This window comes from Oratosquilla oratoria, chromosome 28, assembly GCF_046742065.1.
Source record: "Oratosquilla oratoria isolate Oo_2021 chromosome 28, ASM4674206v1, whole genome shotgun sequence".
Taxonomy (NCBI): Eukaryota; Metazoa; Arthropoda; class Malacostraca; order Stomatopoda; family Squillidae; genus Oratosquilla; species Oratosquilla oratoria.
The window spans coordinates 48,605,773-48,616,277 of NC_134804.1; the positions used below are offsets into that span (position 1 = coordinate 48,605,773).

At 40.2% G+C, this 10,505-nt stretch overlaps 1 long non-coding RNA gene across 1 annotated transcript in view; it reads right to left on the reverse strand.

The window, feature by feature from the left end:
* Positions 1-1,748: 1,748 nt before the first annotated feature.
* Positions 1,749-10,505, reverse strand: part of LOC143040182 (uncharacterized) — an 86,658-nt gene continuing 77,901 nt past the window's right edge. Inside the window, exons 2-3 of the long non-coding RNA XR_012967693.1 lie at positions 4,091-4,237; positions 1,749-1,859 (exon numbers count right to left, since the gene is read on the reverse strand). This is a non-coding gene — a long non-coding RNA (uncharacterized LOC143040182). The remainder of the gene's footprint in view (positions 1,860-4,090; positions 4,238-10,505) is intronic.

A 10,505-nucleotide genomic window follows, 5' to 3' on the forward strand; every position in this document is an offset into this window, starting at 1 on the left:
ACAGAATTGACTGGGAAACACTTTTCTTTGGGATGAGAAGATTACAAGAGTCGAAAAAAAATAAAGAAGACAGTGCTTCTAAAAGACATCAAGAATCATCGTATTCTATACGTGGACATCAACTTTTGAAATAACCTAAAAGATGGAACACTCAAATAAAAAAAGAAGAAGTAAATAAAAAACATTAAATGAATGCTCACTTTGACAGAAGGAAATAGCAATTAGTTGAAATACCTTCACACTGACATTACAGGCCACACGACAAATCATACACCCGTTCATGGAATATCCTTGATTTTGCAGATGCTACCACAGACTCGACCTGAACTACATTTTGACACTGGAACAGTATATGCCGAAAGTTGGATTATTCAATACTGTTCAGAGGGAATAGTTACATCAGTCTTTTACTAAACCGTAAACTTTGAGCGGCTGCCTGGTATTACATCGTAGCATTCTCCTCGTCGATCAACGACGGACCTACATGAGGAACACAACCAAAGGACACGTCATCTCCAGGTACCGTATCACGCCCATGTCCGATAAGGATCTCGGTATCAAATGGAAAGTCTTTGTATCAGCTATAAGCATATCTATAGAGTAGAGTGTGAGGGTGGCCATTAAACTCTAATGGTATGCACTGGTGACTGTTTAAGATCTATATCTATAAAGTTTGCTATGAAAATGTTCATTCGACTGTCTGGCTATTTTGCGAGAATTTCTTTTCTGTGTATCATAAATGAGTAGGAATTTTTACCTCAAATGTATACGTGTCACTAATGCTATTATGCTGATTCCTTCAGCATGATAGGAAATTTGATATATTTAGCCAATGATAACTCCAGGCCATTTGATTCATCTGAGGGGCGGAGAAAAGCTAGAGCAAGGGCTAGTGAGTACCAGAATAGAATCGTCTTGACAAAGTCTTAAAAAAAAAAATCACCGTGAAGGGATTAAAGGAAATAGAAGACAATTGTGAGCATAAGAGTCACTTAAAGGAGCCAGGCCGCATTAAACAATTTCGTTCAACAAATATATTCCCTAGATGTTAATTTTCAGTGAAGAAGTGTAAAGCGAAACCGGTCAGGAATGAACTCGGGAGTCAAATCTAGGCCCATGACGTCTTCCACCTTTCTTAACTTGTTACAATGTCTCAACATGTGTATATATATATATATATATATATATATATATATATATATATATATATACATATATATTGTCACTGTGGAATCTATAAATTGTTGCCATCCTTTGCATATTTTCCATGCCAGCTACAAACCATTACTTTCTCTAATATGATTATATGTTTAACCCTGTTATTACACACACACACACACACACACACACACACACACACACACACACACGCACCAATGAAAAGCCATATATGCAAATCCTGGGTTCACTTACCATGTACCAAACTCGCTACATCCAATACACAACCAACTAGAAGCGCGGTCATCGCACGCCAAACCCACACTTAAGAACATCTCCATCGCAAACTAAACACACCTTAAACATATCAAAAAATGAAGGTAATCAATAGCACAAATAGCCCCATTTCTTTAGCAATTCTTAAACGTATATACATCACTTATGTAGGAAAGCAAGCCATCAACAAACCAGCTATAGGCACTGTTCACACTATTTATTTCATTTGTCATACGTAGGAATACACGCATACATATATGCTTTTGAAATGTCACTTGAGAGTGTATCCGCTCGAAATATCGTTGTACTTGGCGCAACCGGAATGTTGTTCACTCTGTAAAACTCTGTAAAGCACTCAGATGTCATGTCATCTAAGTAGAATCCACTGAGGCATTACTCAGGCTCCCTAACTCCTCTCGCCAGACCTTGCGGGGAGAAAATGTACAACAATCACGTAGGTTAATGATCCATAACTGAATTGGATGGCCATTGATTTATAAAAAGATTTTTTTTTTTTTTGTCTAGTTGGCCAGCACACCCTCCTAACTAGTAAGAAATCAGTAGGGGAATCAGTTTAGTCTCAGAGAATTCACCCCTGTAATTGGTAGTAATGGGTTGCATGATCCCACTAGGACAACTGTGCTTCACTTGAGAGACATGAAAATAATTATATGCATATTTTCATATCTTTTTATTTGTCTTGGGTAAATAACAGGTACAATAATACAAAATTTGTACTGTCAGAAAATATAAAAGCAGCACAATTCTCTCACAAAAGTATTACAAAAAAATATGTTACCAAGAGGGTATGTCATATTTAAAAAGGGATAAAATCTGGCGTCATATTTTGTAGACGTCATGTCGGTTTCAGTTATTATCAGATGTAACTCTAGGATTGGATAAATGGATAAACTATCTCCCTTGATTTGGGAGTTAAAGACTGCCGTTGAAACCAACGAAAAAATAACCTTAATCTGATTCTATTTGTATACATATTTTGTCTGCAGCCTGTTAATTAAATAGGATTTTCTACTTTTGATTAATCTCTAATTTCTCTCCTCTTCTGTATCACAATTTTCTAGAATTGTCTCTGACAGCGACACTAAATTCGGAACGCCAAATACTTTTCAGATTTGTCGACATTATACTTTACTAAGCGATGATTGCATCATTGCCTAACAAATGCAAATGTCAGGCGTGACGTCACGATGACGTGACGTCAAATCGCGCGAAACGTAAGTATACATACGTATGTATACCAAGGGTTTATCTCCCTTGGAAGGGAAGTAGCCAAAGTCAAAAGGGATAATTCCCCTCCCAACCATATCATCCCCACCCACTCCACTCCCATCCACCCCCTTCCCTCCCTCTATTCTTGGCTCCTCCTGGATGACAGGTCTTTAAGCACTAGGCTAGTAATGTTGACCAAATTCACTAGATTGTGTTATTATTTACCTATACCCCAGTCACACTATCACGATTATCGTCAAATGTGAATTTGAATCGCTGAAGGGCGACTACGTTTACAGAATTCTAGAATTCCCTAAGTCTACAATTCAACAATGTTTCTAATATTTGTCTAGGTTTAACTTCTCTTTGTTCGTCACTCAGCTTCTCAACATATAACGCAAAGATAATATGACATTTAGAGATTCGAAAACTAGAAAGTTGTAAACGAAGTTTTTATTACTCAAACGAATTCACTTGAGTAGTGATATTGTAACCGGGATTTTAATGTGTTCATCTTATTTCTGACTTATGTACTAGAAGGTCTTCTGTCGATATTCTTTGCAGTCCATCATGTGACAAAAAACAAATGAATGAATATATAATTGAATAGACAAGCAGATATATAAGATGAAATAAATAGGTAGATAAACTTGCTTAATCAATCAACAAACTACTCACATTATTGTAAAACAGTAATTCAGTAATTACTTTCCAAGACTTTCGTTAGGAAAATGTCCGACTCGAGGAAGGCCAACTGGAGAAGGTAGAAGAAAAGAAAGAAAGAGGAGAAGAAAGTAGAAAGGAAAAAAGTAGAAGAAAAAGAAAAAGAAGAGAAAGAAGAAAAAGAAGAGAAAGAAGAAAAAGCAGAAGAGGAAGCAGAAAAAAGGAGAAGAAGAAGAAAAAGAAGACAACAACAAAAATGACAAAGAAGAAGAAACAGAACATGAAGAAAAAGCAGAAGAAGAGGAAGCAGAAAAAAAGGAGAAGAAGAAGAAAAAGAAGACAACAACAAAAATGACAGAAGAAGAAGAAACAGAACTCGAAGAAGAAGAAGAAAACAACAAAGATGACAAAGCAGAATATGAAGAAGAAGAAGAACAAGAAATAGAATAAGAGCAACAACAACAACAAGACGAAGAAGAAAAAGAAGAAACAGAAGCAAAAGAAGTGGAGGAAAAATAAGACGAATAAGAGAAAGAGGAAGAAAAAGAGGCAGAAGAAGAAACAGAGGAAGCAAAAGAAAAGAGAACAAGAAGCAATATAAGAAGAAGAAGAAGAAAGGAGAAACAAGAAGTAAAAGAAGAGGAAAAAGACGAAGAGAAAGAAGAAGAAAAAAACAGCGGAAGAAGAAACAGGAGGAGCAGAAGAAACGAAAACAGGACGCAATATAAGAAGAAGACAAAGTCACGTTGCATTATCCTCATACCGACTCTGCCTCGATCACTGAGGATGTGCGTCATAGGAAGCGAAACGTGGACGATCTTTGTCGCTCATCTCCATTCGGGTGCGTGGGAAGAAGACGCGATTTTCTTAGATGTCCTTCACCCCATTCTCGTCCCGTAGACTGCTGGTGCTACGGAGATGAAAAAAAAAAAAACGAATCGTCTAGCGTCAGTCATGATAACAGGAAAAGTTCCATCCTGTGGGGCAGATGTCATACCATGAACAGGTTTCGTGTGTGTGTGTGTGTGTGTGTGTGTGTGTGTGTGTGTGTGTGTGTGTGTGTGTGTGTGTGTGTGTGTGTGTGTGTGTGTGTGTGTGTGTGTGTGTGTGTGTGTGTGTGTGTGTGTGTGTGTGTGTGTGTGTGTGTGTGTGTGTGTGTGTGTGTGTGTGTGTGTGTGGAATAAACTTAGTAACCATGTAGTAAGCGCTGAAACTATCAGTTGTTTTAAAAAACGATTAGACAACTTTATGGATGGGGATGACAGGTGATGATGGATACGGAGCTGCCTAGTGTAGGCCTTATGGTCTTTTGCAGTCTCCTTTATTTCTTATGTTCTTATGTGTGTGTGTGTGTGTGTGTGTGTGTGTGTGTGTGTGTGTGTGTGTGTGTGTGTGTGTGTGTGTGTGTGTGTGTGTGTGTGTGTGTGTGTGTGTGTGTGTGTGTGTGTGTGTGTGTGTGTGCCCGTACGCGCAAATGCGTGTTCATAAGCTTAGCAGGGTGTAGCATGAAAAAGGTATTACCACTATGACTGTTATTAACGGTTATTACAATAACGACACCGCACGAATATAATGAAAAGATTACCAATAACTAAAGAAGAACGCCTCATTATCCTGCGTAGTAAGTACGTCTTGTGGTACTCATACATGGCCATAGTAGTCACACGAATGAGGATTTTATAATAAATAAATAATCAAAGGGAGTAAAAATAACAAATAAATAATCAAAGGGATTAAATCCCGGATTTTGCCAAAAATCGTCAGGTTACTGATTCGTCTCTAACTTGGCCCAGCGGGAGAGAGTCGAGCACAGACTTCGGGATGTGTGTGTGGCGACCAGCCAAAGTTGAGTTTTGTTTTTTTCTCAGTTGTCAAGATAAGAGGGAGGCAGGAGGGTGGAGGGGAGTGGAATATATAGGAAATGGAATGGGTGGGAGTGGTTTCTATGCCTTTTTTCTTTTTGGCTACCCCCCGTGTAAGGGGGAAAAAGACTTTGGTATATGTATGTATGCGCCTCTGGCATCCGTATCTTTTGCCTGGGTGGTGGAATATATAGGAAATGGAATGGGTGGGAGTGGTTTCTATGCCTTTTTCTTTTTGGCTACCCCCCGTGTAAGGGGGGAAAAGCCTTTGGTATATGTATGTATGCGCCTCTGGCATCCGTACCTTTTGCTGGGATGGTGTCCGAGTGCAATCCTCGACCTGTGGATGAGATTGTGGCCCAGCCACAGCAAGTGGCAAATGGCAAATAGCCAAAAAAAAAAAAAAAAGAAAAAAAAAAAAATGAACCCATTTGATCGGCAGTGTGCTGGTCTCGCATGTGCTTAGTCGTGGGTTCGAATCCCGCACTTCTCTCCTATTCCCGGGAGTAACAGTTTCCTGCCCAAACAGTCCAAGCACATAGGGGGTGGGGAGCGATGGCTTCGGCCGTAGTTAAACGTCACCTGACGTGCACTCCTTCACTTTATTCCCATCCTCTCCTCCACTCTTCTATAATCTCCCTTCTTCCTCTCTTTCTCCCTTTATCTTCTGTCTTCCTTTTAGTTACCCCATTCCTCCTCCTATCTACCCATCTTCTTCCCCTTCCTGTTCTTATACCACTCTCTTTCTCCCTCTCCTTCTTCCTATCTCCCTATCTCCTCTCCCCTCTTCCTCCCTCTCTCTCTCTCGCTTTCGTCACTCTCCACCATTTTTTCCCTTTCAGTGTCCTGTCAGTGTCCTATCAGTGTCCTATCCAGAATATCAAGGAATATCAAGGTCTTGTCTTTATTTGCTTGCATGTCTGCCTGCCTGCCTGTCTGTCTGCCTGTTTGTTTGTCTGCCTCTCCATGATGCATGTCTGCCCTTAGCCATGTTGGTCTGCCTGAACGATTTTTTTATGACTATGTGATTGGATGTTTATCTCCGTGGGCAGTCTGACTTTATACTTTTCATGGCGTTACCTCCCCTAAGACTTCACCCGTCTATTTTATTTGTTTATTTATCTATTTATTTTATTTTTTGTTTCGCTTTTTTGGTTAGGGGGGCAAGGGGAACCCCTTACCTCAACCCTTTTCATATAACCCCCCCACACACACACACACACACACACACACACACACACACACACACACACACACAGGAAATGTGGACTCAGGGCTAATATGTATCTTTTTCAGTCAGCTGTCCAACTTACAACGCTGGCCTTCCTGTGTGTGTGATTCGCCATGGTCTTGGATCACGTGTTAGACTCGTGGTCGACAGCCATTTCCCTACCGGATGAGAGCTCAGAGCTCATGTATGACCGATCTATGGGTAATGCTATGACCTGACACACACACACACACAAACACACACACAACTCCCCGCCCACAAGATTTGGAGTAACGGCTCGCAGCGCAGCGATATTGCAATTATTTCATCCCTTGGCGGGATTCGAACTCGGACCGCTAAAAATGAGCCACACTTGTGAGGTCATCTGTCTCGATCTTTAGCTTGAAATTAATTTATTCATTTATCTATTTATTTAATTATCTATTATTGTTTTAAGGGGTAAGTGACAATTGCTTGTCGCGGTAGATTGTTGTTGGAAGGTATTGGGTAAATTAGACATTCTATCAATAGCTTTTGTGAGAACCTTAGCTTAAGCGCACACCGAGACGCAGGTGAAACAGCCGACGCAGGTGGCACAGGCGACGTAGCACAGAACAAAAACAGACTTACTGTCGCTAAATTGAAATACAGTATGAACTTCTCTCACACTTGAATTGCTTCTAGATGTACCACACCAACTTTACAACAGAGAGAAAAGTTCAAAATGTACATAAATTCAACAACAGGAAATCTGCCTTTTATCTGTGCTGCGTGGGCTGCGTTCCCTGCGTCTCATTTTGAGCTTAGGTTTACATTGGCAAAGTGGAGGGTTGTTTACTGTCATGATGCGGTCGTGTATAATGAGGGAATGCCCTGGGTTTAGTCGTGTTAATGAAATTTCACAACTTCGATTGTGATCAACAGTTAATGTAACCCCGGATGAGAGCTCAGAGCTCATATAGGACCCGATCTATCGGTAATGCTGTGACCTTAAACACACACACACACACACACACACACACACACACACACACACACACACACACACACACACACACACACACACACACACACACACACACACACCTCCTTACCCTACCGAGGGCTGACTTGTAGTGCTGTGATGCTTATCAGCCCTGAGTAGGAAATCTAATTCAGATCACTGAATTAGCGGTTGAGCACCGTACCATTACACCATCAACTAGCGTGTGTGGGTGTGTGGGTATGTACATTCGCAAACATGTACGTGTGCGTGTTGGTACGTGCAAGTGACCATGTAAGATAAAGTATTCTTTTTCCTACTCATACATGTTGAAAATGTCATCAACCGACATAACGTCACACCAACCGACATGACGTCATATCTTCAAACGTCCTGTAATGCAACTTGTCTCAGAACCCCAGGCCTCCTTGTATGTAAATTGGCTTTTATCAATTTTAGATGACAGGGGGATTCGAACGAGTCAGTCAAAAGCTTTATTGACGAGTCGACATTATATATCTGTCTGTTATTTTTTTTTTTTTCACCAAAAGCTGTCTGATTATCTTATTCGTTTATTCATGTCCATGTCAGAAAATTATCTAATCTGATTTCTTTTAACCTGTTTGACAATAGAATAAAACCACAGAAAAATATATACCATACATAAATTGCTAAACGTGACGAAAAAAAACGAATTCCTGTTTCTTTAAAATGTGTTCGGATCCGTGGCCTGTAGAACGGCTTGCTCTTGGTAATGGAAAATGTTGGTTTGGATTTCTGTTTGTTTGCTTCTTTGCTTGCCTCATGCAACTATGCTTGCACACGCCACGACGGAGGATGATGACCTCTGCTTCCCACGTCTTCCCATGACGTCCCAAAGGTGACTTCGGCGCTTTGCGTCGACGTCGAGTCAATGGCGGGCGCGTACGTGTTCGAAGGCAGCAGCGTCGTCGTTGTCGTCGTCCGTTCTTTTCGTTGTCGTCATCGGAGGAGGAGGAGGAGGAGGAGGAGGAGGAGGAGAAGGAGGAGGAGAAGGAGAGGAGGAGGAGGAGAAGGAGGAGGAGAAGGAGAGGAGGAGGAGAGGAGTAGAAAATGAGGAAAAGAAAGTAGTAGTAGATGGATGAATAGGAAGAGAGGAAGAAGAAAAAAGGAAAGGGAGGAGGATTGGCGGGAGGGGTAGGAGGAGGAGGGGAGGAGAAGGAAGAAGAAGAAGACGCGTAGAAGGAAGAGGAGGAAGCGAAGGAATAGGAGGAGAAGAATGAAAAAATAGGAGTAGAAGGACGAGTAGGAAGAGGAGGAGAAGAGAAGAAGGAAAAGAAGAGTTCTAAAGATTGGAAACGAAGTAGTAAGAAGAGGAGGAAGAACAAGAGGAGGAGGAAGAACAAGAGGAGGAGGAAGAACAAGAGGAGGAGGAGGAGGAAGAACAAGAAGAGGAGGAGGGGGAGGAAGAACAAGAGGAGGAGGGGAGGAAGGGAGGTAGGACTTTGAAGAACAAGAGTAGGAAGAGAAAAATAGTACAATAAAAGCGAAAGAGAAAGAAGAAAAATACTAAGAAAAGGACGAAGAGGGAAAAGACGAGGAAGATGAAGAAAAGAAGAGGAGAGGAGGAGGGTGAGGAAGAGGAAGAGAGAAGAATAGGAGGAAAAGGAAGAAGAAAAGCATCAGGAAGGGAAAAGGAAGAAGAGCAAGAGGAGGAAGGAAAAGAAGAAGAGGAAGAGGGTGAGGAAGAAAAATGAAGAAAAAGAGAAGTAGGAAGGGACAAAAGAAGAGAAGGAGGAGGAGAAGGAGGGGGATGAAGGGGAGGAGGTGGAGAAGGAAGTGGGGAGGGAAGAGGAGGAGGGGAGGAGGAAGGGGGAGGGGGGTGGGGGGTGATTCTTCGTCAACACAGAGCATAGTGTTGCAAGACAACATCTTTACATAGGGACATTTGCGAGTGGAGTGGAGGGAGGGAGGGAGAGGAGGAACAAGAGGTATTAGCGTCAAAACATTTGCAAGCATTAACTATCTTAACAATCGTACACACGTTACATCACGACCGTTGTCAAATAGATCGTCTATTCTAGTCTGTTTGTTATACTGTCAGTCTGTATCTAAGATAAAAGGAATTACACCAACCATATAGAAAAAAACTTATGTATATGGGCTAACATTGTGAATGAATGCCCGTAAGAACATATTTCATGTTAGTCTGAACGCTGTATGTTCAAGATTGTTCTGTGTTTTTACATCATAGTCTCTCAATATATCTTTATCATACACGGCTTTATGAATACAAATGTAAAAGGTGATAATTTGTCATACCACATCCGGAATGTCTCCATCTATACATTTATTTCTTATTTCTTATTATTTATATCATTATGATTTTTTTTTTTTTTATCATTATTATGATTTTTTCCGCATCCGACCTAGTTATGGACCAAAAGGTCTCCTGTCGGCATGCTCCACTTTTGTAATCCTTTGTAATTCGTACATATCGGATACAAAACACTGGCCTTGCAAGAACCACACTATAAGAACATCAGAATTAATTACAGATCGCATGACCCAATTTAACTCAAAATAGATCATACATAAAGAACGCTGTCAATACAGTTTTAGGCATTTTATTTGTACTTGAAACAAAATAGTACTTTTTCTTTCAAAGTTTGTCAAATTTTGTTTAAAGTTCGTATTGCATACTTAGCATCGCATAGCAAGAGAAATTTTCAATCAAAATGAATTTATTTTGTTACTGTATTCGATCAGTTTTACATTGATAAATTTCCAACACTGCAGTTATTTAAAAAACATACTTTTCACACACCTTCAACAAACGTTTGTTAAAAGTATTAATTGATTTCTGTTTTTTTTTTCCCAGTTTTTGTCTTCTGCTCCGAGTGTACTTTTAGTTTTGACTTACAAATGTGCTACCACATTTTCCATCAGTGATATACATACAGTATATGTATACTAATAGTATATACGGGCAGGAGATTTTCACCTACAGTGAAGGCATAAACCCCTTTTCAAAGGAACACAAATCCATAGTAAGACATATGCAAAATACATTTAACAAAATAATAAATGCACAATTAGCCATTACTTTCAATGAAGTATACATGTATACGTATACATGTGAGTA